Raw genomic sequence first — 22,583 nt, 5'->3', positions numbered from 1 at the left:
TTACTGGCATGCATTGGGAGGTCTTGGTGCATGCCATTGGCCCCCAGGGGGGGGTGCTATTGATGCTTGCCGGTATCTATTGGCATGCACTCAGAGATTCCAATGCATGCGGGGTCTTGCCTAAGCATGCCAATACAACCTGAGCATGCACTAGGAGCTCTGAATGCATGCAGGATCCTATCTAAGCATGCACTTGAAGTTAAAGCATGCTAGTAGTTACTGGCATGCATTGGGAGGTCTTGGTGCATGCCATTGGCCCCCAGGGGGGGTGCTATTGATGCTTGCCGGTATCTATTGGCATGCACTCAGAGATTCCAATGCATGCGGGGTCTTGCCTAAGCATGCCAATACAACCTGAGCATGCACTAGGAGCTCTGAATGCATGCAGGATCCTATCTAAGCATGGTGGTACAACCTGATCATAATGGTAGATAATTGAGCATGCTGGGTGCTACTCAAGCATGCCAATAGAGCTGTCAATGCATGACGGTAGCTCCTAATGCATCCTTTAATAGTAAATCGAAACACATATCACTTAAAGCACCTCGATAGCTATACCGGCAAGCATTAGTAGCACTTGGGAGCTAATGGCATGCACCGGGAGTTCTCAATACATGCCGGTAGCTACCGACATGCATTGGGTGGCTCTCGGTGCATGCCACTAGCTCCCAGGTGCTACTGACGCTTGCCGATAGCTACCGGCATGCACTCGGAGCTGCCAATGCATGCGAGGTCCTACCTAAGAATGCTTGTACAATTTGAGTATGTCGGTAGATCCATAAGCATGTCGGGTGGTGCTACCCAAGCATGCCGAAAACTATTGGCATGCATTGACACTTCCCAATGCATGCCAGGTGCTACCTAAGGACATCCATAGCTACCGACATGCACTGGAACCTCCCAATGCATGTCGGGTGCTAGCTAAGCATGCTGAAAGTTATTGGCATGCACCGAGACCTCCCAATGCATATTGGGTGCTACCTGAGCATGTTGATAGCTACCGTCTTGCACTAGTAGCTACATGCATGCACCAAGACCTCCCAATGCACGGCGGGTGTTACCTAAGTACGCCGATAGCTACCAGCATGCACTGGAAGCTCCCAATGCATGTTGGGTGCTACCTAAGCATGCTGAAAGCTATCGGCATGCACCGAGACCTCCCATACCGAGTGTTGCCTAAGCACACCAATAGTTACTACAAAACGCTATCCCAACTCAAGTTCTTGGCGTGCTTGTGCTGTAACCCACTGGTTTCCTTAGAATAGTGGCTACTTGGAAGAAACAACCCAAAACTGTCTTCACCTACTACAGAGTGGCCCAATACCACTTCCACTTGTCCAAATCGACAAATAATAGTGGCTACTTGGAAGAAACAACCCAAAACTGTCTTCACCTACTATACAGAGTGGCCCAATACCACTTCCACTTGATAGGAGTGGTTCCCTACCACTTGTTTACTTCGTATAATAAAACCCAACTCAGAATTCCCTCAGTAACCCCTTCATAAGTTCACAAACATGTCCGTAGCTTTAGCATCTTCAAACCCTTGGACCAAACACTACTTCCACAGTTGCACCTTCTCAATAGACCCAAAAGTGATGAAAACTGTTTAGATCTGTCTATAAGCATGTCTCACACACTCACATCAAGTTTCATGTGAGTCACCCCAGAGGAAGGCCTCTGAAAGTCAATAAGATCCACTGGGCCTTATGCAGTTCAAAACTGCAGGAGTGGTCAACTAGGTGATTTTGACCCCTGCAAACACGTGCCTTGTGATGTCAAAATATTATGAGATTTGGTATGATTAGAGAACAATATATGGACATACTCCACACCAGACCATGTGGCCTATGTCACTTCTAGAGTAGAGAGAAAAGAGGGCTGGAACAAGAAACTTTGGCCATGCTCAAATTTTGAAAAACAAGCAATAATAGTAAACCTAGACCCTATCTTTTGTACTTAACCAATCGTAGAAGTTGTATTTGCATAGATGCCACTCTCCAAACCCTTTTCCTTATTACATATCACCTCTGGTTTTGCAATTCTTCTCCATACCACTATTCCGCACAACCACATGTGAATTGTCCCAACTCATGAGTGCATGCCGGTAGCTACTGGCATTCACAAGGACCTCCCAATGCATGCCGGGTGCTACTACCTAAGCACGCCGATAGCTACCGGCATGGAACCTCCCAATACATGTCAAGTGTGCTACTTAAGAATTGCAAAAGCTATCGACATACAGTGAGACCTCCCAATGCATACCGGGTGCTACCTAAGCATGCCGATAGCTACCGACAGGCACTCGAAGCTCTCAATGCATGCTGGGTGCTACTGGCATGCATTGGGAGCTCCTAGTGCATGCCATTAGAATTCGGAGCTCCCGGTGCATGCCATTAGCTCCTGGGCATTACTGACGCTTGCCGGTGGCTACCAGCATGCACTCGGAGCTGCCAATGTATGCAGGGTCCTTCCTAAGCATGCCGATACAACCTGAGCATGCTGGTAGATAAGCATGTCGGGTGCTACCCAAGCATGCAAATAGAGCTGTCAATGCATGACACTAGCTCCTAATGCATGCTTTAATAGTAAATAGAAACATATATCACTTAAGTATGCTGGTAGCTGCCAGCATGCACCAGGACCTCCCAATGCGGGTGCTACCTAAGCATGCCGATAGCTACGAACAAGCTATAGTAGCACCTGGGAGCTGATGGCATGCAGCGGGAGTTCCCAATGCATGTCGGGTGCTACCTAAGCATGTCGGTAGCTACTGACATGCATTGGGATCTCTCGGTGCCTCCCATTAGCTCGCGCGTGGTACTCACGCTTGCTGGTAGCTACTGGCATGCACTTGGAGCTCCCAATGCATCCGAGATCCTACCTAAGCATGCCGATAGATACCTCAGCATGCCAGGTGCGCCACCCATGCATGCCAAAAACTATCGGCATGCACACACACTTTCCAATGTATGCCGAGTGCTACCTAAGCTCGTCGATAGCTACCAGAATGCCCTAGAAGCTCCCAATGCATGTCGGGTGCTACCTAAGCATACTGAAAGCTACTAGCATGCACGGAGGCCTCCCAATGCATACCGGATGCTACGTAAGCACGTCGATAGCTAATGGCATACACGAGTAGCTACCGGCATGCACCGAGACCTCCCAATGCATGTCGGGTGCTACCTAAGTATGCTGATAGCTATTGGCATGCACTCGAAGCTCCCAATGCATGTTGGGTACCTAAGCATCTGAAATTTATCGGCATGCACAGAGACCTCCCATGCATACTGGGTGGGTGCTACCTAAGCACGCCAGTAACTACTACAAAACACTATCCCAACTCAAGTTCTTGGCGTGCCTGTGCTATAACGTGGTGGTTTCCTCAGAATAGTGGCTACTTGAAGAAACATCCCAAAATAGTCCAAAAATTGCCTTCACCTACTACAGAGTGGCCCAATACCACTTCCACTAGTCCAAATCCACAAAAACTTTATAGGAGTGGTTCCCTACGTCTTGTTTACTTGTACAATAAAACCCAACTCGAAATTCCCTCAGTAATCCCTTCATAAGTTCACAAACATGTCTGCAGCTTTAGCATCTTGAGACCCTAATTCCACTGTTGCACGAGACATTAGTAAACCCAAAAGTGATGAAAACTATTTAGATCTTTCCATAGACATGTCTCACATGCTCACATCAATTTTCATGTGAATCACCCTAGAGGAAGGCCTTCAAAAGTCAATAAGATCCACTAGGCCTTATGCAGTTCAAAACCGCAGGAGTGGCTAACTAGGCAGTTTTAACCCTTGCGAACACATGTCTCCTGATGTCAAAATCTTATGAGATGTGGTATGATTAGAGAAAAGTATATGTAAATACTCCACACCAGACCGTGTGGCCTATATCACTTTTAGTAGTAGAGAGAAAATAGGGCTAGAACATGACACTTTGGCCATGCTGAAATTTCAATAAATAAGCAACAATACCAAACCTAGACCCTATCTTCTGTACTTAACCAATCATAGAAGTTGTATTTTCATAGATGCCACTCTACAAACCCTTTTCCCTATTACATATCACCTTTGGTTGCACTTTTGCTCCATACCACTACTCCACATAACTACTGGTGAATTGTCCCAACTCACGAGCTAGCGGCATGCACCGGGACCTCCCAATGCATGCTCAGTGCTACCTAAGCACGCCGATAGCTATTAGCATGTATTGGAAGCTCCCAATGCATGCCGAGTTCTACTACCTAAGCATGGCGAAAGCTATCGGCATGCACTAAGATTTCCCAATGCATACCCGGTGCTACCTAAGCAGGCCGGTAGCTACTAGCATGCACTCGAAGCTCTCAATGTATGCGGGGTGCTACTTAAACATGCTAGTAGTTACTAGCATGCATGGGAGTTCCCAGGTGCTACTGAAGCTTGCTGGTAGCTACCGGCATGCACTTGGAGTTCCCAATGCATGTGGAGTCCTGCCTAAGCATGCCGGTACAACCTGAGCATGCATCCAGAGCTCCCAATGCATGCGGGGTCCTAGCTAAGAATGCCAGCAAATACCTAAGCATGCCAGGTTCTATCCAAGCATGCCAATAGAGCTGTCAATGCATGACAGTAGCTCCTAATGCATGCTTTAATAGTAAATAGAAACACATCACTTAAGCATGCCGGTAGCTACCGGCATGCACCGCGACCTCCCAAAACATGTCGTGTGCTACCTAAGCACGCCGATAGCTACCAGCAAGCGTCAGTAGCACCTGGGAGCTAATGGCATGCACCGGGAGTTCCCAATGCATGTCGGGCGCTACCTAAGCATGCCGATAGCTACTACTGACATGCATTGGGAGCTCTCGGTGCATGCCATTATCTCCCGGGTGCTACTGATGGTTGCTGGTAGCTACCGTGTCATGACAACGGGATTTAGTGGGAATCTAGAGAGCTCGACTATCCAAGCAAGGCTCGTGTCTATACATACATAGCCTCCTAAGCACATATATACTTATGCTACATGTGCATGAATAAAAAGCAATAAAAAAGCAATATGGATACTCTAAAGAGCAATGCATGTATATGCATGTACAAAATATTTAGCTCATGTATATATATATATAAGCTTATGCTTGTGCATAAACATACATAGCCTCATAATCACATACATACATAAACTTATGCTTATGCTATATGTGCATAAGCATAAGCATAAAAAGCATATGCTATATGTGCATAAGCATAAAAAGCAATACAAATCAATCATAGACTTATAAGTCAATACATACATAAGCTTATGCTTATGTTATATGTGCATGTATAGAAAACAATACATGTACTTCAATATGCATGAAAAAAAAAATTAAATCAATAAATTTACATGAAAAGAGGACTTACAATCGTTTAGGTCGAAGCTTCTTCTTTTGTTGTTGCTCCTCTATAACTGTCGCTTTGCCTTTGCCACTTGTTAGAGGTGCATCTCTGACTCTTTCCGATTCTAGTATGGTCAAGGGAGCTTCCCTTGTGATTGGCCTCTCTCTCATCATGTCTATTGATGCTTGGATCTCTTCGATAGTGGCATCTTGGCATAGCTGTCAATGAATCTCTTAATGTGTCTCCATCAAACCCTAAGTCTTGCAAGATTTGGGTGAGAAGAACAAGCAAAAGTCGCTTTCTTGGGTCCATGTGAGAAAGAGTATTGGCAAAATAATATGTGAAAGAGAAGAGAGACAAACTCTTGGCAAGTAAGAGGCAAACCCTAGGCAAATAGGATACAACACTTAGGTAAGTATAATGCAACAAGAGCAAACAAAAGCACAGCAAATAGAGAACTGTGATTCCCGAATTCAAGCGGTGGGCTCTTCTGGCGGTTTTTTTTAATAAAACGAGCAATGTTCAACGTCACAAAATCATGAAAAATTGATGTGACTTTAAACGTCACTATTTTGAGTGACGTTTAATGTCACTAAAATTTTTAAAAATTAATGTACATTTAATAAAAAATTTGACATTAAATGTCACTTAACTTTAGTGACGTAAAACATCACAAAAATAGAAAAATTTGAATCTCTTTCATAACTTGCTGAAAAAGCACTTTGCCCCAGTGACGTTATTAGTGACGTAACTAGTATGACGCTAAATATCTATAAAAATGTCATTTTTTCCTCACGTTTAACGTCTCCTCTCTAAGACTCATGCATGGTACAAACATGGCCTAAATGTTGAATTTGGCCCCGATAATCATGACACTGTCCGATCTTGAAATCTACGTTGATCATCGAAATCGGGTGTGAAGAGATTACTTCATGTGATGACTCTCCAAGATGAGACGTAGGAGCCGATGGTGCTCTACTAAAAGTAGGTAGAGGAGCCGATGGTGATCTACTAAAAGTAGGTAGAGGAGGCATGTACACAGAGGAATCAGAGTCACTATCACCTGTAATTTTGTTAAAGATTGTATTAGTAAAAAAAATTATGTCTCTCTCACACACACACATACACATACTCGCTCTCTCTCTCTCTCTCTCTCTCTCTCTCTCTCTCTCTCTCTCTCTCTCTCATACATGTATGTGCACGCAAGATCTATTGATATACATGCTTGGGAAGACCAATAGTCATGTATGGTGTAGCCTCTTGTTGGGGGGGCCAAGAGAGGAATATAGAGAGGTTGTAGATGATAATGTTATTATGATTAGTAGTAAGACAGTGGTCCCACATGTTCAATGTCTCTGTGTATGTGTGTGTGTGTATGTGTATATGTGCATGAGTACATACATATTCAATGTTTGTATGTGTCCATGTGTATATATATACAACTTGGGGATATGAATGCGTGTGGTGAGACTAAATATTTGGTTGTTATTATTTTCCACCTTGTATAGTATTGATGTGTAGTTTCATAACATGCCATTAATTTGTCCATTGAAAAAAAATGTAGGAGAAGCTCAAGAAAATCTACAAAAGTGAAGAAGCCCTCTCATCTCCACCACGAACTTTAGCTAAGGTCTCATGGGAATATTTTAGAGATGAAGTAAGATCAAAAAATAAATTTCCACATTAACAATATGCAATGAGTGAGAGGCTTAAGAGAGGAAAAATTTTATACAATGTTTTTCTGATGATTCTTTATTGTTTCTAAGGGCTGAGAACAATAATGTGAGATTGGCCTTAGAGATAGTGCAGGAGTTTGCAAATGCCTCCGGCTCTAAATGCAACATTTTGAAATCCAGAATTATAAGCTTGAATGAGGATAATGATTTTGACATGCAAAGGTGGGGCTGTGAGGTGGTGCAGAAAGGCCAGATTGTCTGACTGTGTGGTATACCTTTTGGACCTTGGTGTTGGGGTTACTAATAAACAACTGGTAATGTGGAATATAAATAGGTCTTTGGACAGATTGAAAAAGTGGGAGGGCATTAGAATCCCCTTTCATACCAGGGTTGATATTTACAATACAATGCTAAATGCCTATGTTATGTTTTTGTGCCCTGTGTTGAATATTGGGAAGTGTCACTGGAAGAAAATAATAGGTCCTATTAGAGATTTTCTTTGGAGAAATGGTAATGGGAAAAAAAGTCTCTTCTTGGCTTGAATGTGCGACAAACTGTCAGTTCCTAAAAGGGAAGGGGGCATTGGTATTATTCATATGCCTACTCACTATATTGCAAGAAATGCTCTAATGCTCCCTATATGTTTCTCTCATAACATCACTTGGGCACTAATGATGAGGGAGCTAGTGGAGCTCTCTGATGTTATGGCTAAAGGTAAATGGGAAAATCTAAACTGGAAGGATAAACTCTTTTCATCTTCTCCTCTTAAGATCACCAGCTCAGCACTTTGCAAAATGCTATGCAAATGTTGGAAGGACAGTTTGGGTATCATGGTCTGGGATGGAGGTGGAAGAGTCACATGCAACTCTATGCTTAGTTTGGGTGCATAAATTTAATTCCCCTTTGGACTTACTTGATATCTATGCTGCAAAGAGTCTCAACAATAGAGGCATTAGGCATCTGGTTTATTACTGGGATAGGGATATGGTAGGGTGGAAAGATGTGGATCGCGTATCTTTGGAATATCAGTTAGCTAGGAAGGAAAGGGATTTGATGGCTCAGGTTTTGGAGTTGCTTCAAAGGGAGTTATGCTCTACTGCTACTGATACCTCATTTTGGATTAAATATTGGGCTTGGCTTAATTGTGTCAAATTAAAGGATAGCAAAACCAAAGATATATATTCATTAATGAGAAATGGGGATGCCAATGTGTTTTATTGCAATAAAATTTGGAATGTAAATTGGATCCATTCCAGTTGGAAAAAGAGATAGAACCTACTCTGGGATTGCCAGATCCCTAAGAAGTTTCAAACTTTTTTGTGGAAGGTTTGCATGTGGGCATTACCTATTGGCTCTAAACTCTAAAAGAAAAATATTTATAGTGGCATCTATAGGTCATCACTTGAAAATGGTAAACGTGTGTTTTGGGAATGCCCAGCAATCACACGGGCACCTGGTCCAAAATGTCTAAATGGATAGAGAAGAGCGTGGGTATGCAAACATATTAGGGGGACTGGATCTTGTGTAAATGGTCACTTAGTAATGAACATATTGGTCTGGATTTAATATCATCATAGCTTGCATCTTGTTGGAAATATGGTCTAGCAGGAATGAACATATTGGTCTGGATTTAATATCATCATAGCTTGCATCTTGTTGGAAATATGGTCTAGCAGGAATGCAATTAAATTTATGAAGGCAGTATGTACAGGCTTGCAAGACTCAGACTTGATGTGCATAAGTGTGTTTACATGTGCTGGTCTATGTTTAATGTAAATAAAATAAGATTCTCTGAGATGGATTTGCTGATTCAAAATTTACAAAGGAACATGGTCTGATTTTTACCCTAGTGCTTGGTGAGCTTCAAACATACTAGGAATAAACCCCTAACTCTGGTTTGTATGGTGGAGGTGAGATGTTGGGAAGGTAAGAAAAGGACTCCCAAGTTTGGACCAAAAACTCTAAGGTGGTACCGTAAAGAAAAACAAGTTGATCATACATTTGTTGCCTTTATAGAAAACCCGGTTGGAACTAGACCCACTGTTAAAGTTTGGTCCAAGAAAGGGGGAATGTTGGAAAAATAGTGCCCTCGTGGATGTACGAGAGAAGATATGATGGAGGCTAGCATAATTTTGGGGTATCACAGATAACTTGGCAATAGTCCTGCTTTTTGTTGGAAGAAGAGAGATGGGAATTTTTGTGTAAAATTCTGAATGAAGTTAAGAAGGAGTAGTAAATATGGATATTGTAGCCCTAACTTGGTTGTATTGCAACTTTTGAATAGCTTCAATTAATATATATAATTGTTATTGATCCCAAAAAAAAAAACTTGAGCAATATGTGTGTGCACAACCCTCCAATTTGAAGGGTGCAACCCCAAACATTTCATTTGAAGGACTCATGTTTTTTTAGGAACAATAATTATATATATATATATATATATATTAACATCCCTTTATGAAAAGTCTACATCGAAGACTTAGTAGAGACACCTATTCTGCATACCAAACTTACATCCAAGACTTAGTCCCATTTTCTATTCAGCAGACTACATACTAGGTCCCACATTTCATCCTCCCATACAAAAGAAGAATTTCCCCATGAGAAGTGGTATTCCAACTGCATACATGCAATAAAAAGCACATCAGAGGTGTATCCCTTGGAGGGATGTTGTTCAAACTCTTCTCCTTTAATCCATATTTTCACTGTTGGCCTCATTCCCAGGGGGTTTTCCACCAAGGCCATGAAGATCTCTTCTGGCTGCCTATCTTTGAGGTACCACCTTTTGGATCTTAGTCCAAATTTGGGAAACCTAACTCTAACATCATCCCATGTTTATACCTACAAATGATTAACCTTCATCTCTCTATGAAGAGATTGGAAGGGCATACTAATATTTAAAAAAAAGCCTTTGTCTTTCTCAAACTCCTTTGGAAGGAAAACCTTCAAATTCTAGCATTGCATGTGTGCACTCTAAGTATTTATCCTGTATTATATTGAGCCAAGGCCCACTGTAGAAAACAACCCTTAAAAGAAAGACTTCTCTTTCTCTCTCTCTCTCTCTCTCTCTCTCTCTCTCTCTGCCCCCAAATATTTTACACATTAAAGGAGCCACAATGATATCGTTAATGTTGAAATAAACACCAAAATGGCATGGAGTTAAGGGCGTTAGGTTCTAAGGTTATAAAGTTGTGCAATCACTTGTAGTAAAAATCTCAAGATGCCAATAAACCTGGACTTTCTTATCACCTATGTCATATGTATCATGGTTGCCTCACAAACAAATCACTCAACATAGTAGCCACTCTGTGAACATCCTTAAATAGATGATAATTAAGCTCATCATTATCGGTTGTTATCTTGGAAATTTGTATCACACAAGATCTCTTTCTCTTATAAAGTTTACAAGTTCTCAAAAAATTTAAGAAACGTGTGCTCCAAAAGGAAGGTGTAAGTGGTTGAAAACGGTGGCAGACAATTTCATCAAATCAAAAGCTAATTACCCGGCTTGACACCTAAGTGAAATAAATAAAGACCCTCTATGAGCTTCTCTATATTTAATCTTAATCGATCTTCATCAACACATTCATTCCACAAAAGGGAAAAAATCAAATATAATGCATGCATAAGCCTAATGAATGTAAAAGCAAATTAAATCTAAGGCTTACATGAAAGATACACATAGTATAATGCTTGTATAAGACTTATTCATAAGCCTACTCCACTATAAGGGATTGAGCCAATGCCGAGGCATATACCTATGATCTATAGGTTAAAAAGATTTAGGCAAAATCATAGCCGGATGTCGGTATATCATCAACGTTATGAAACTATCAGTATGTTTATCAAATGATATACCGATGATTTGTAGCCTTAAAAAATTCGAACAAAAATCATCACAAGGTGTTAGTATATCATCGACGACAAGAAATTGTTAGTATGTGCATTTGTATATCATTAAAAATTTTGAACAAAAATCATCGCAGGGTGTCAGTATATCATCGATGACATGAAACCGTCAGTATGCTCTTTGGTAAGTTTATTGACAAACATATTGATGCATATACTAACTCTATAAAAAAACATATTGATGCATATATATTGACTCTTTATACGTACTTAGATGATCATGGTACCACAAAACAAAATGACATGGCAACACAAGTACTTAAGAGTAAAATTAAAGGCAATGAATCAAAGATTAATGACTCAAAGTTTGATTCTATTAACAATGTTTTGAACAAGGCAACCATTGACAAAAAAACATGTAGGTAATATGTAATACAAAATTGTTGTAGATAAAAGCCATGGATTATCAAATGTGCAAACAAAAAATAATAATAATATGTATAGGGTCTTGAATGGCATCGTCATTCATATGTCGAATTAGCTCTCTCGTATCTTTCAAAACGAGAGCAATGGCTCCATCCAAATGGATACATCCGCCTCCAAACTCTGCCTCTTGTAGTAGCTGGTTCAACACTATCTTCTTTATTTATAATGGTTGCTTCTTGTACTTAAAACAATCACATAGAAACATAAAACCAAACTAAATGGATTTTGTAAACAAAGTTGTAATATTCATTTAAAAGAATCCTAACTCCAAAATAAGTCTACATCTTCAAGATAAATACCGGCTAGTTGTTTTACATGCCTATGGTGTGCTCTATCCGTATCATTATTCTTAATCTAATTGGTGGGAGTAATGGGGATCCTTGTGTCATGTGCCCCCTCCCTAGCATGGACCTAAGGGATAGGAGATCTCATTATAGAAGAAGAGGTACGTGTAGGCATAGAGGTAAAGGTATCAATGAATATGCTTAGGAATAGGTGTAGGCTTGTAGCCCTAGGCCTCCTAGATGAGGTCGCCATCAAGCCTAGAGGTTGATATTCATGTGGGGGTGGTTAGCAGGGATTTTATATTCACGTGATCACAGCCTTTTTTCTTGTGATCACAGCTATTGTTCACAAATCTCAATGTTCACAAAATTCACAGTTCTCAAATCCTAGAGGGTGGGATGACCTGGTAACCCACAATTGGCCCGCCGGGCTACAAGTCTGGACCGCCGGGCCCGCCGGGCGCGCAGAAGCCCGCCGGGCCCGACTCCCGGCCCGGCGGGCTATATTGTGGTATAAAAGGGTGGTCCAGGGGGTCACTGTTCACAGAATCTTCCTTGTACTTGGTGTCAGTGGTGCTAGTGTGATCAATTTGAGGTAATTTTTAAGTTGAAAGTGTTGGTGTCATTTAATTTTTTGCATACGCTTAAGTTTAAGGTTGTTTGTGATGCATGTGCATGTGTCGTTAAATGTTAAGAGGCCCGCTGCAGATGGCCGAGCGATTGGCTAGGTCTGCTGATGTGCACTCTTAATATTTAACTTATGTAGAAGTTTTCGTTGTGGCACGATATCTGCAAATGGTCGGTTTACTGACTAGGTTTGCAGTTACCAAGTTACAATGCGGCTTTGTTTTTGTTAAATGCTTTGAGAGGGTGCAGATGGCCGGTTTACTGGCTAGGTCTGCTGATGTGCGCTCGTAGCATTTGACATGTGTGATGCTTTGCTACTTAGTACGGTATCTGCAGATGGTCGGTTTACTGACTAGGTCTGCTGACACCAAGCTATGTGGTGAAGTTTGTTTTTGTTATTTGGTTTGATAGTCATCTGCAGATGGTCGGTATACTGACTAGGTCTGCTGACGATGTGTCAAAGCATTAAACTTGTGCCATAGTTTTCATCTTAATGCGATATCTGCAGATGGTCGGTATACTGACTAGGTCTGCTGACGTCAAGTTAAGTCGTAAACTTGTGTTTTGTGTTTGTTTTTGACGATGACTGTGATTATTTAGTTTGCATGACATGAGTCATAAGTGTGTTGGATGTAGAAATCTCTTAGTTAGCTTACAAATAGCATTTTTTGTGGTTATAAATGTTGCAACTATTTGTCAATTATATTGTGCAGATTGATGGCGACGCTTGCACTTACTCCTGAAATCAAGAAATCAATTCGTATCAAACTCGTTACCCTCATTAGTTGCTTGTCACCTAATCACATCGAGGGTATTGTGTCTGATAGGAATCGATTTGAGCAAATATTAGGTGAGGTTGTCCGCGCAGTGAAAAATATCCATGAGGGTGCTGATGGAGCAGCCATCAAGCATTTTGTTACTAGCATTGTGGGCAACATGCCTAGATGCGCTGTTGACCTAGGTGACGACAGACCAGCGGAAACAAATGAATCCAAGCTGGAGCACTTCCACACAAAATGGAAGGTAGAGAAAGAGAGGTCCAAGCGTGCAAAGGCCATAGACACCCAAGCTATCCTGAGCAAGAGAGCTCGCAAAGAGCTGGACCGGCCTGCTGATGAACAAGAAGATTTATCATCTGGTGCACGTGAGGTCTCTAAAGGCACCCACTTGCAGCGCACAATGCATAATACTAACTGCAGCATGACAATTGGGTTGCCTGCAGAGGCCATCATCACAGAAAAGAAGATGGGCTCTGGATCGTACGGCGTTGTACATAAATGCCATATTCAAGGTGTCTCCTGGTTTCCAGAAGGCATTTCTTATTGTGCAAAGCAATTCCTTGGTAGCCGAAGGGCTCAATTGAAGTCTTTTGCTCAGGAGGCTTCAATCAACCTAACCCACAGGGGCATAGTGCGCGCCATTGGGCACACAAGGAAGGAGCCATGGATACTGCTCTTCCCCCTCTTTAATGGGGGAAGTCTTGGAGATATAATGGAGTGTGTTCCGCCTCCTAAGGGGACCCTCAGTTCCATGCTTGCTGCAGACAAAGGCAACAGATACAAGAAAAAACAAGTGGCTCCTCATGAAATGGAGCGATACAAGTCTTTGATTTTTCATGCTCCCGAGCTTATCTGTGCCCTTGTGAATACCATGGCCTTTGCACATGCTGAAGGGATCATCCACAATGATTGCCACCCCTGGAATATAATGATAGATTTCACCAAAGAAGGGGTGCCACGGGTAGGCATCATTGACTGGGGTCTTGCATTGAGGGATGGGATTGAGTTCAAACCCACAAATATCGCCAACAAAGCAGAGCACGATCAACGCCCCTGGAGAGCCCCTGAGCTCGCAGATGTAAGGTCCCCTTGTCCATGGAGCAAGGCATCAGATGTCTTCTGCTTGGCTTGGGTGATTGAAAAGTTTACATTATTTTGTGCTGAGTTTGCAGAAATGACCAAAGTGCCGTGGGTGGGTAAAACTGCCATCCACACAAATTTGATTAAGGAATGGACGGCTGCCTATATGACGCCATCAAAGGAAGATAGGAAGACCATGGCAGATTTTGAGGAGCAATTGAAGAATTTGGAAGTGTCACCTGCTGCATGCTTACGTCCACTATCTGAGATGACACCACACTTATTATAAAGCCTCTTGTAAATGATATGTTTTGGTTGGCTATCTATTCCATGACCTGCCTTTAATCGACTGACACTATTTTGGTCCCAATTGTTAAATATTATTTTGATCCCAATTCTCTCTCTCTCTCTCTCTCTCTCTCTCTCTCTCTCTCTATGAGTATTTGAAAATAACAAGTTTGCAGTAAATAAACATTGATTTTATAAACTTATACCTAACATCTGAAAATAACTTTAAAGCTATTCCTAAATTAACATTGATTCTATAAACTTAAAGTGTACATACTTTTTCTCAGATGGCTGATAATAATGAAGCCGCAAAGAAGGCATTTGAACGCTTAAAGCAAATCTCGAGCAGTGGCACTGTGAATGATGCGGCACGTATTGCCGGACGCACCTCCAAATGGGCACCGGCCCATGGATTACAGTATGCCCAAGTAAACAAGAATGTGTCCAAAGAGATGGTCAAGAGCATCTGGCCTGACGTCTCCAATGATGCCATAAAAAAAGGGCGCTTGAAGCTGACACAATGTAGTGTTCCTTTAATTATCGAGCATGCGGAGCGCATTTTTGTGGATGTCATGGCCCAACCCATGCATCACGGTGACTGTCCCCTCTGGTTTGCTAAAATGCTATATGCACAATTTGTGCAGAATTCAGTTGTAGACTTTAGCTCTCGACCTCCTCATCTACATGTGGAAGACATTCGGAGTGAGTCAATCACTATGCCTTGAGATGAGTTGCAACTGGCCATTCTTGGAGCCTCAATGGAAGTTCATCACACGGTTGATGAGCTTCAAACTCAAATCAACCAAATTAGAGGCACCCAAGGCCCTCAACAGACGGAAGCAGCACCAGAGCGCGGGCAAGCACCTGAAAGTTCAAGCGCTAGAGATATACTAAGAGAGAACAAGCTCTTGAAGAGACGCATAACGCAAATGGAGGAGCAAGGCCATGCAAACTCTCCTATGACGGCATTTGAACAACCGAATAGTTTGGAGCAACCACCTCTACATGGGCACGAAAGTGGCGGACCATGCCCTATTTGTTATAGTTTCTTTCACTCATGGTCTGGCCACTACACTGTCCCATGTGGGCACATGTACCACTTGACCTGTCTTTTGCAACACATGGTCAACAGTACTACGTGTGCTTTGTGCGGCAAAGAATTTCACAAAAATTTGTATATATGTTTTAAATTGGGTGCCGACCATGATCGGTTGACCAATGCACGACACATGGACGAGTTAGAGCCGCATTTAAACTTATCTCTCTCTTAAATGCAACCCTGGAATTTAACAAGATTCGGCAACTTTGTTCAAAAGATTTCCAATGCTCTCTCTCTCTCTCTCTCTCTCTCTCTCTCTCTCTCTCTCTCTCTCTCTCTCTCGCACACACACAAACACATGCACACAGATTACTAAGTTTAACATGATTTCGTATTCTAAGTTTAACATGACATGACTAAAAACCATACTCTCTAAATTGACACTAACATGTTTGATATCCAGTTGTTGCAAGACGGATTACTTTGGAGTGTCTCAAAACTAACATGATTTCGTATTCTAAGTTTAACATGACATGACTAAAAACCATACTCTCTAAATTGATCACCAACATGTTTGATATCCAGTTGTTGCAAGACGGATTACATTGGAGTGTGTCAAAACTAACATGATTTCGTATTCTAAGTTTAACATGACATGACTAAAAACCATTCTCTCTAAAATGTTCACCAACATGTTTGATATCCAGTTGTTGCAAGACAGATTACATTGGAGTGTGTCAAAACTAACATGATTTCGTATTCTAAGTTTAATTTGACATGACTAAAAACCATACTCTCTAAATTGATCACCAACATGTTTGATATCCAGTTGTTGCAAGACGGATTACATTGGAGTGTGTCAAAACTAACATGATTTCGTATTCTAAGTTTAACATGACAAGACTAAAAACCATTCTCTCTAAAATGTTCACCAACATGTTTGATATCCAGTTGTTGCAAGACAGATTACATTGGAGTGTGTCAAAACTAACATGATTTCGTATTCTAAGTTTAATTTGACATGACTAAAAACCATACTCTCTAAATTGATCACCAACATGTTTGATATCCAGTTGTTGCAAGACGGATTACATTGGAGTGTGTCAAAACTAACATGATTTCGTATTCTAAGTTTAACATGACAAGACTAAAAACCATTCTCTCTAAAATGTTCACCAACATGTTTGATATCCAGTTGTTGCAAGACGGATTACATTGGAGTGTGTCAACTAACATGATTACATCAAACGTGACGAGCGTCTGCGGGTGGCTTTACTAACACCAAAATCGGGTTGCAAGTTTTCTTCTATCTCTTCAATAAAGCACAAGTTATCGCTCGTATGTGGGACATTAGGCTCTACATCTCCATTCTCTTCTGCATCATACTCATCCTGAGTAATGTCATATGTCCACTTAGGCATCTCTTCGTTGTAATCATCTGACTCAATTGACTTCACCAATTTATCATTACAATACATATACACCAACTTCTCAGCTCTATCACTCAATAAACGATTTCTGCTAATAGAATGCACATACTTGTAACTGCTCCAATTACGTTCAGAACTAGAATTTGAAGCACATTGCGCAAGCACTCTCACAGCTAAGCGTCGCAAAGTTGGAACACTTCCCCCATTCAACATCCACCATTTCCAAGCAGGCTGTTCCTTAGCAAGCTTTTGCACAAACTCCAAGGCAAATCTACCTTCTTTCAATTTATACTTGGTTAGCTCAATTACCGCTGTTGCTTGCTCATCTGGACCTTCATAAAATCGCTCCACAACATCATAGAAATCATCGATTACCTCCTCATCTAGGGCATTCACGTCCATATGCCAGTATTCTGGATCAAGACAATATGCAACACTATGCAATGGACTATGTGCTCCTACCCACCGAGCGCTTACATACTTGGCCAAGATATTTCTCCTTGCTCTGGTGAATGGAGGACTCCAATGCTTGACAACAGTTTTAGTGGGCTCCTCTGGGTTTGCGAGGCTTTCTTGAATGGACCACCACGCCATCCAAACCTTCCCGATATTTGGCAATCTAGAATCCAACTGGCGCAAAGCAAGCATAACTGGCATCATAACATGATAACAATCTGCTGCTTCCTCCCATAAACTACGATCCGATATCAAAGATCGCATGTACCTCACCTTTTCTTTAACCTTTTCGGACTGGTCAACCTCCCACTCAGAGAAGCCAGCACACACAAAGGTTTCCATCACTGCATTCCTATTTCTTAGGAGAGATTGAAGCATATAAAAATTAGTGCAAAATCTGGTTTCACAAGGCAACTTTAGCATAGTTTCCATGCGTTGACGATACATATCTAAAACACGTTGCCGTTTGAGCACAAATTTGACAATCTTACTTGCACTATCGATAATCTCCTTGAACCACTCTGTATCAGCATTTTTGTACCAATCTTGTAACACCAAGTTAAGGCTATGAGTGTTACAACCAAATGTATAGATATTGGAAAATCGAGATTCCAACATATGACCTGCTGCTCGACAATTAGCTGCATTATCCATAATCACTTGAAGTACATTTTCAGACCCAACTTGGTCGATAGCATCACCAATGATATCGGCGATAAATTGACCAGATTTAACTTCCCCGGAGCTATCAACAGCTTTGATAAAGCATTCCCCACGAGGACATACCAACATTACATTTATCAATGGACGTCTTTGGGCATTCGACCAACCATCACTGACAATTGTGCATCCAGACTGATTTGTGGTGTCAATTATGAGTCTTTGAACGCTTTCCCGTGTGTTGTCATAGCACTTGTCAAGTAATTGATTTCGCATGTGGTGATAAGTTGGTGGACAAAACCCAGGTCCATATTCTCCAATCTTCTTCCAAGCCATCTTCCATGAATCTTTCGTGACCATAGACAATGAAGAACCAGTAAAGAAGATCGCTTTCGCTAATGCAAGTTGAGCATCCTCTAAAGCAGTGGCACGAAAGCTGTCAACTAGATTAGTTTGTCTGGTACGAAACATACCCACCTGAAACTCAGGAGATGCATCCATCGGTATTGAGACATCTGGACCTTGGGTGTCATTTTGGCAAGTAGTATGTGTTGGAGTCACTCCTTGGTTGGAGATCCCTCCACTTGATGCTGCCAAATTCGGCGATTGGTGATTTCTTGCACAGAGATTGGGCCTCTTGTTTTGTGATACTTGTTTACTTATCAAAGCTCTAAGGCGCTTTGCAGCATCATCAGCTCCTGCACCCTTGCATTTACCTCCGGGATTTTTTGTGTTAGTGCCAAGCAAATGCTCCCTTATTCTGGGAGCACCCCCAGATTTTACCAAGCCACAAAAATTACACTTCCATTCGACAAATCTAGAAAGATTGGAAGCAAATTGCCATTCAGGTCCCGGTGATTTTCCTCCGCTCCTCCTCTTGCCACTTTGAGACGCAACATTCAAAGTTTGTGCTGTCATATCTCGTTGCAAGGAAACTCCACTAGTTTCTAATGGTCTGTTGCTTCGTTGGGTTGATGTGCCGCAATTAGAAGCAACCATTGTAACACCTAAACAACAATCATGCAAGATTTGAGATCCAAAACAGCCTGAGTAAAACCAAAATATGCAATTATAAAGTCTAAAACCCACTTCTTGCCAATGCAACCGAACGTTTGGTGAGATGCATTTGAGGCAATCCATCCCTAAATAGAGATGATGTCCCGAACATCTCACCACCTATATCCTCCTCTAGAGAAGCTCCTACCCAGACCAAATGGCACTCGAGTAGACCACCCAAGAGGAGGTAATTGCTAGTCGACCTAAAGAAATCAAACGTTTGGTGAGATGCATTTGAGACAATCCATCCCTAAATAGAGATGATGTCCCGAACATCTCACCACCTATATCCTCCTCTAGAGAAGCTTCTACCCAGACCAAATGGCACTCGAGTAGACCACCCAAGAGGAGGTATTGCTAGTCGACCTAAAGAAACCAAACGTCTGGTGAGATGCATTTGAGGCAATCCATCCCTAGATAGAGATGATGTCCCGAACATCTCACCACCTATACCCTCCTCTAGGGAAGCTCCTACCCAGACCAATTGGCACTCGAGTAGACCACCCAAGAGGAGACATTGCTAGTCCACGTAACAAATACGATAAACCATTTACAATCAAAATCTTATAAAATACAAAATATTATTAACAAGCTTCAAACAAAAATCCAGAATATTTATACTCACCTCTTGTGTCTTTTAGCCTGAGGTGAGCCACCCAAGTACGTTGGTAAAGTACATTTGGAAGTGAGGGGAAACCCTTTATATAGGTCTCTCCAAAACGGCGAAATTTTTGGCGCAAAAAAAGGCCCGCCGGGCTAGATAAGCAGCCCGCCGGGCTAAATAGTGGCCCGCCGGGCCAAGCTAGTAGCCCGCCGGGAAAACCGGGATAGCAAGTTTCTCCCGGTTGTGTGAATATCTATGATATTAACAAGTGTGTGAGAGTGTTATTAACTAGTGTTATTACCACTTCGCGGTTAACGTGATCACGTGAATGAAATCCCTGGTGGTTAGGTACATATGACCTCGGTTCTTAGGGCATCACCTAATGTGGAAGAATGCCTAAAGTAACACCCAACATCGAATAACAAAACTTGATTAGATCGATGAGAATGTTCATTTTCATAATGAGAGGTTAACTTACATACTTACACATACTTACAAACTTAGTATGCATTTTTTTTACAATGCCACCTAAGTAAGTAATGAAAGGGTTCTCAATGCTAGTTCTAAGGAATTTTATGTGTGTTTAACCTTAGAAGCCAAAGTTCCCATGATATAATCTGGATGTCCAAAATGCAAAAGCCTCATATAGCATTTAATTCTTGAGCCATTTGGTTCATTGAAGACATGACATTGTGGGGCACATTATTCCATGCTAGAAACCCATCTACTAGAAATGAAATTCCAATTGGCCACCACCCACTATCAATTTTGCCTCTTACAACATAGTGAATGCTTTTTTAAAGCATTTGGACAAGTTGTAGATACTATGCCACTTGAAGACATTAATTGATTAAAGAAACCATGTTAATTGGATTGCTTAACATCGTCCCTTCTTGATGCTGATCGAGTCAGTCCTGTAAGAACATTTAATCATTGTGGTCCCTCTAGAATATTGCTTGATGGTGATATCAAGTCCTATCAATTGTATCAATCATTGTTGTCCATCTAGATTGCCTTTATTCAAATTCAAAATTCATGTTGTGAATGATATGACAAAATTTATCCTAAATAAAAAAAGAACATGAATAATTATATGACACTTCAACATTTTTGAAAAAACCAATTTTGAACAAATGGTTTTTATGAAAGAAAGATTCATTATAAAAAAATATTCGTCGTATATGTTTTTTGTATGAAAGAAATTTTAATATTAAATCTATTTTTTAATGCTAAATTTAAGAAATAAAATAAAACAATAAAAATTCTAGAAAAACATACAATTTTTTAAAGTATAAAACTGACTTTCGTACAACAATTCCATTGTGTGCAAAAGAAAACTTTCGTATGATAGAATTTGGTACATTTGAAATTTGTTTGAAGTTTGTTATTGCAATTACACAAAATTAGGTTTTTTAATGCCTCGTGGGCTTTAGCGTAGTAGTTGCGACCTTGCCTCAAAAGAGAGAGGTACAGGAATTTGAGTACCCTCAATCGCATCCGAGAGAAAAAAAAAGAAGTCTTGCTATGCTTTTCTGTTTGAGCTATAGATTACATTACCACTAATCATGCACCAAATGCAGCGTCTCAATTCAATGCACGATCTTGCCATTAGATATACTGGTCTTTTTCTGAGTAGCGGCGCGACTAGACTTTACGTCCTCGTCTGTGGTTAACTTGATTCCAGCGTCCTCCAGGGATTTCTGCACACAGGGCGCACAGTTGAGAAGAAGAAAAAAATGACAGAAAAAAAAAAGCTGTTTCTGATATTTGACCTCGATCCCGGAATGTACGTAGAGGCAGAACCCTTACTCACTGCATCAACCTTTTGGCTATTGACAGGCGCTAGAGCGAGTACCATACAGTCATGGGGTGAGATCAAATCTACAGTCATGGTGAGATAGGAAGAAAATCTCACCATGTACAAGGCAATGGCAGCGGCTGCAGCAATTCCGAACACGGGGACCATCCAGAGTGCAGGGTCTGCGACGTGCGAACCGACTTGCCAGCTGCAAGAAATCAACAGAGAAAAATTAAATTGCGGAAACCATCGCAGTAGTGAATTAATCCTAAGCTGGATTTGAGAGGAGAGGGAGCACTAACCCGGCCATTCTGAGGTTGATTATGTGTTGACAGTGAGAGCGCAGTGTGCTATCGTCTAACTCAGAAAGCTTCTCGACGAGATGCAAGTGAGCTTACATGAAACTTAACCTAATACTTAAGCTTCGCTTTCGTTTAACTCCATGCCACCACTACCTTGTCGACACGCGGCGTCCGGGCTGAGAACGCCGGCTCCCTCTCGATATTTCAGTGTTACAGCGCACGTGTCAGCTGCCTGCTGGCCCGGCAATTCCTTGCCATATGCACGCAAATAAAGGTAGCATGTAAATTGGCTCCAAGTTGTGGGTCAATACAAGAGAAAATTTGTTGTAAGATGGCCCAAGTTTGTAGCGGGACCAGTAAGGGGGTTGAGTCCGAGCATGTTGGTTCCAATTCAACCCTAGCCCTCTATACCAGCAGATTAGTAGTTGTATATATGATGAAGTATAATATAATACAATGTAATATAAGCAGACTCAAGAAAAAAAGTTTAAAACAAGATGTTTGTGCAAAACCTCAAAAGTTGGTCTTCTATTGAGCCACATTTTAAGACCTTGACAACTTATAAAGTGAATTTTCAAATTTATTTATCATGTCAAGCTGCAAAATATCTGAACATCGATAGCTTCATATTTGTTTATCATTGCTATTTATCTTGTAAATGAAATTTTGACTAAAATCAAAATAGGTTCCAACATTCTCCATGGTCAAAGAGAGAAAGTCACAAGTCAAATCAACAAAGAATAAATGTTACCCATAAATCTCTCTCTCTCTCTCTCTCTCTCTCTCTCTCTCTCAGAGCA

The 22,583-nt window shown here is 41.3% G+C and overlaps 1 long non-coding RNA gene across 2 annotated transcripts; it reads right to left on the bottom strand.

The window, feature by feature from the left end:
* Positions 1-21,013: 21,013 nt before the first annotated feature.
* LOC147611715 (uncharacterized) lies at positions 21,014-21,852 on the bottom strand. 2 transcript variants are annotated; one of them, XR_015263823.1, is made up of 4 exons: positions 21,784-21,852; positions 21,599-21,689; positions 21,164-21,383; positions 21,051-21,133 (listed from the first exon to the last, which is right to left on the bottom strand). It is a non-coding gene; the product is annotated as an uncharacterized LOC147611715 (long non-coding RNA). The 2 variants fall into 2 exon arrangements; XR_015263822.1 differs by having other exon boundaries at positions 21,014-21,383.
* Between the last annotated feature and the right edge of the window lie 731 nt (positions 21,853-22,583).

The sequence above is a fragment of the Cibotium barometz genome, chromosome 47, assembly GCF_041138505.1.
Source record: "Cibotium barometz isolate CiBa-2024 chromosome 47, ASM4113850v1, whole genome shotgun sequence".
Taxonomy (NCBI): Eukaryota; Viridiplantae; Streptophyta; class Polypodiopsida; order Cyatheales; family Cibotiaceae; genus Cibotium; species Cibotium barometz.
Note: the sequence above shows the minus strand (reverse complement) of the source record. Positions and strands in the feature narration are given on the sequence as shown.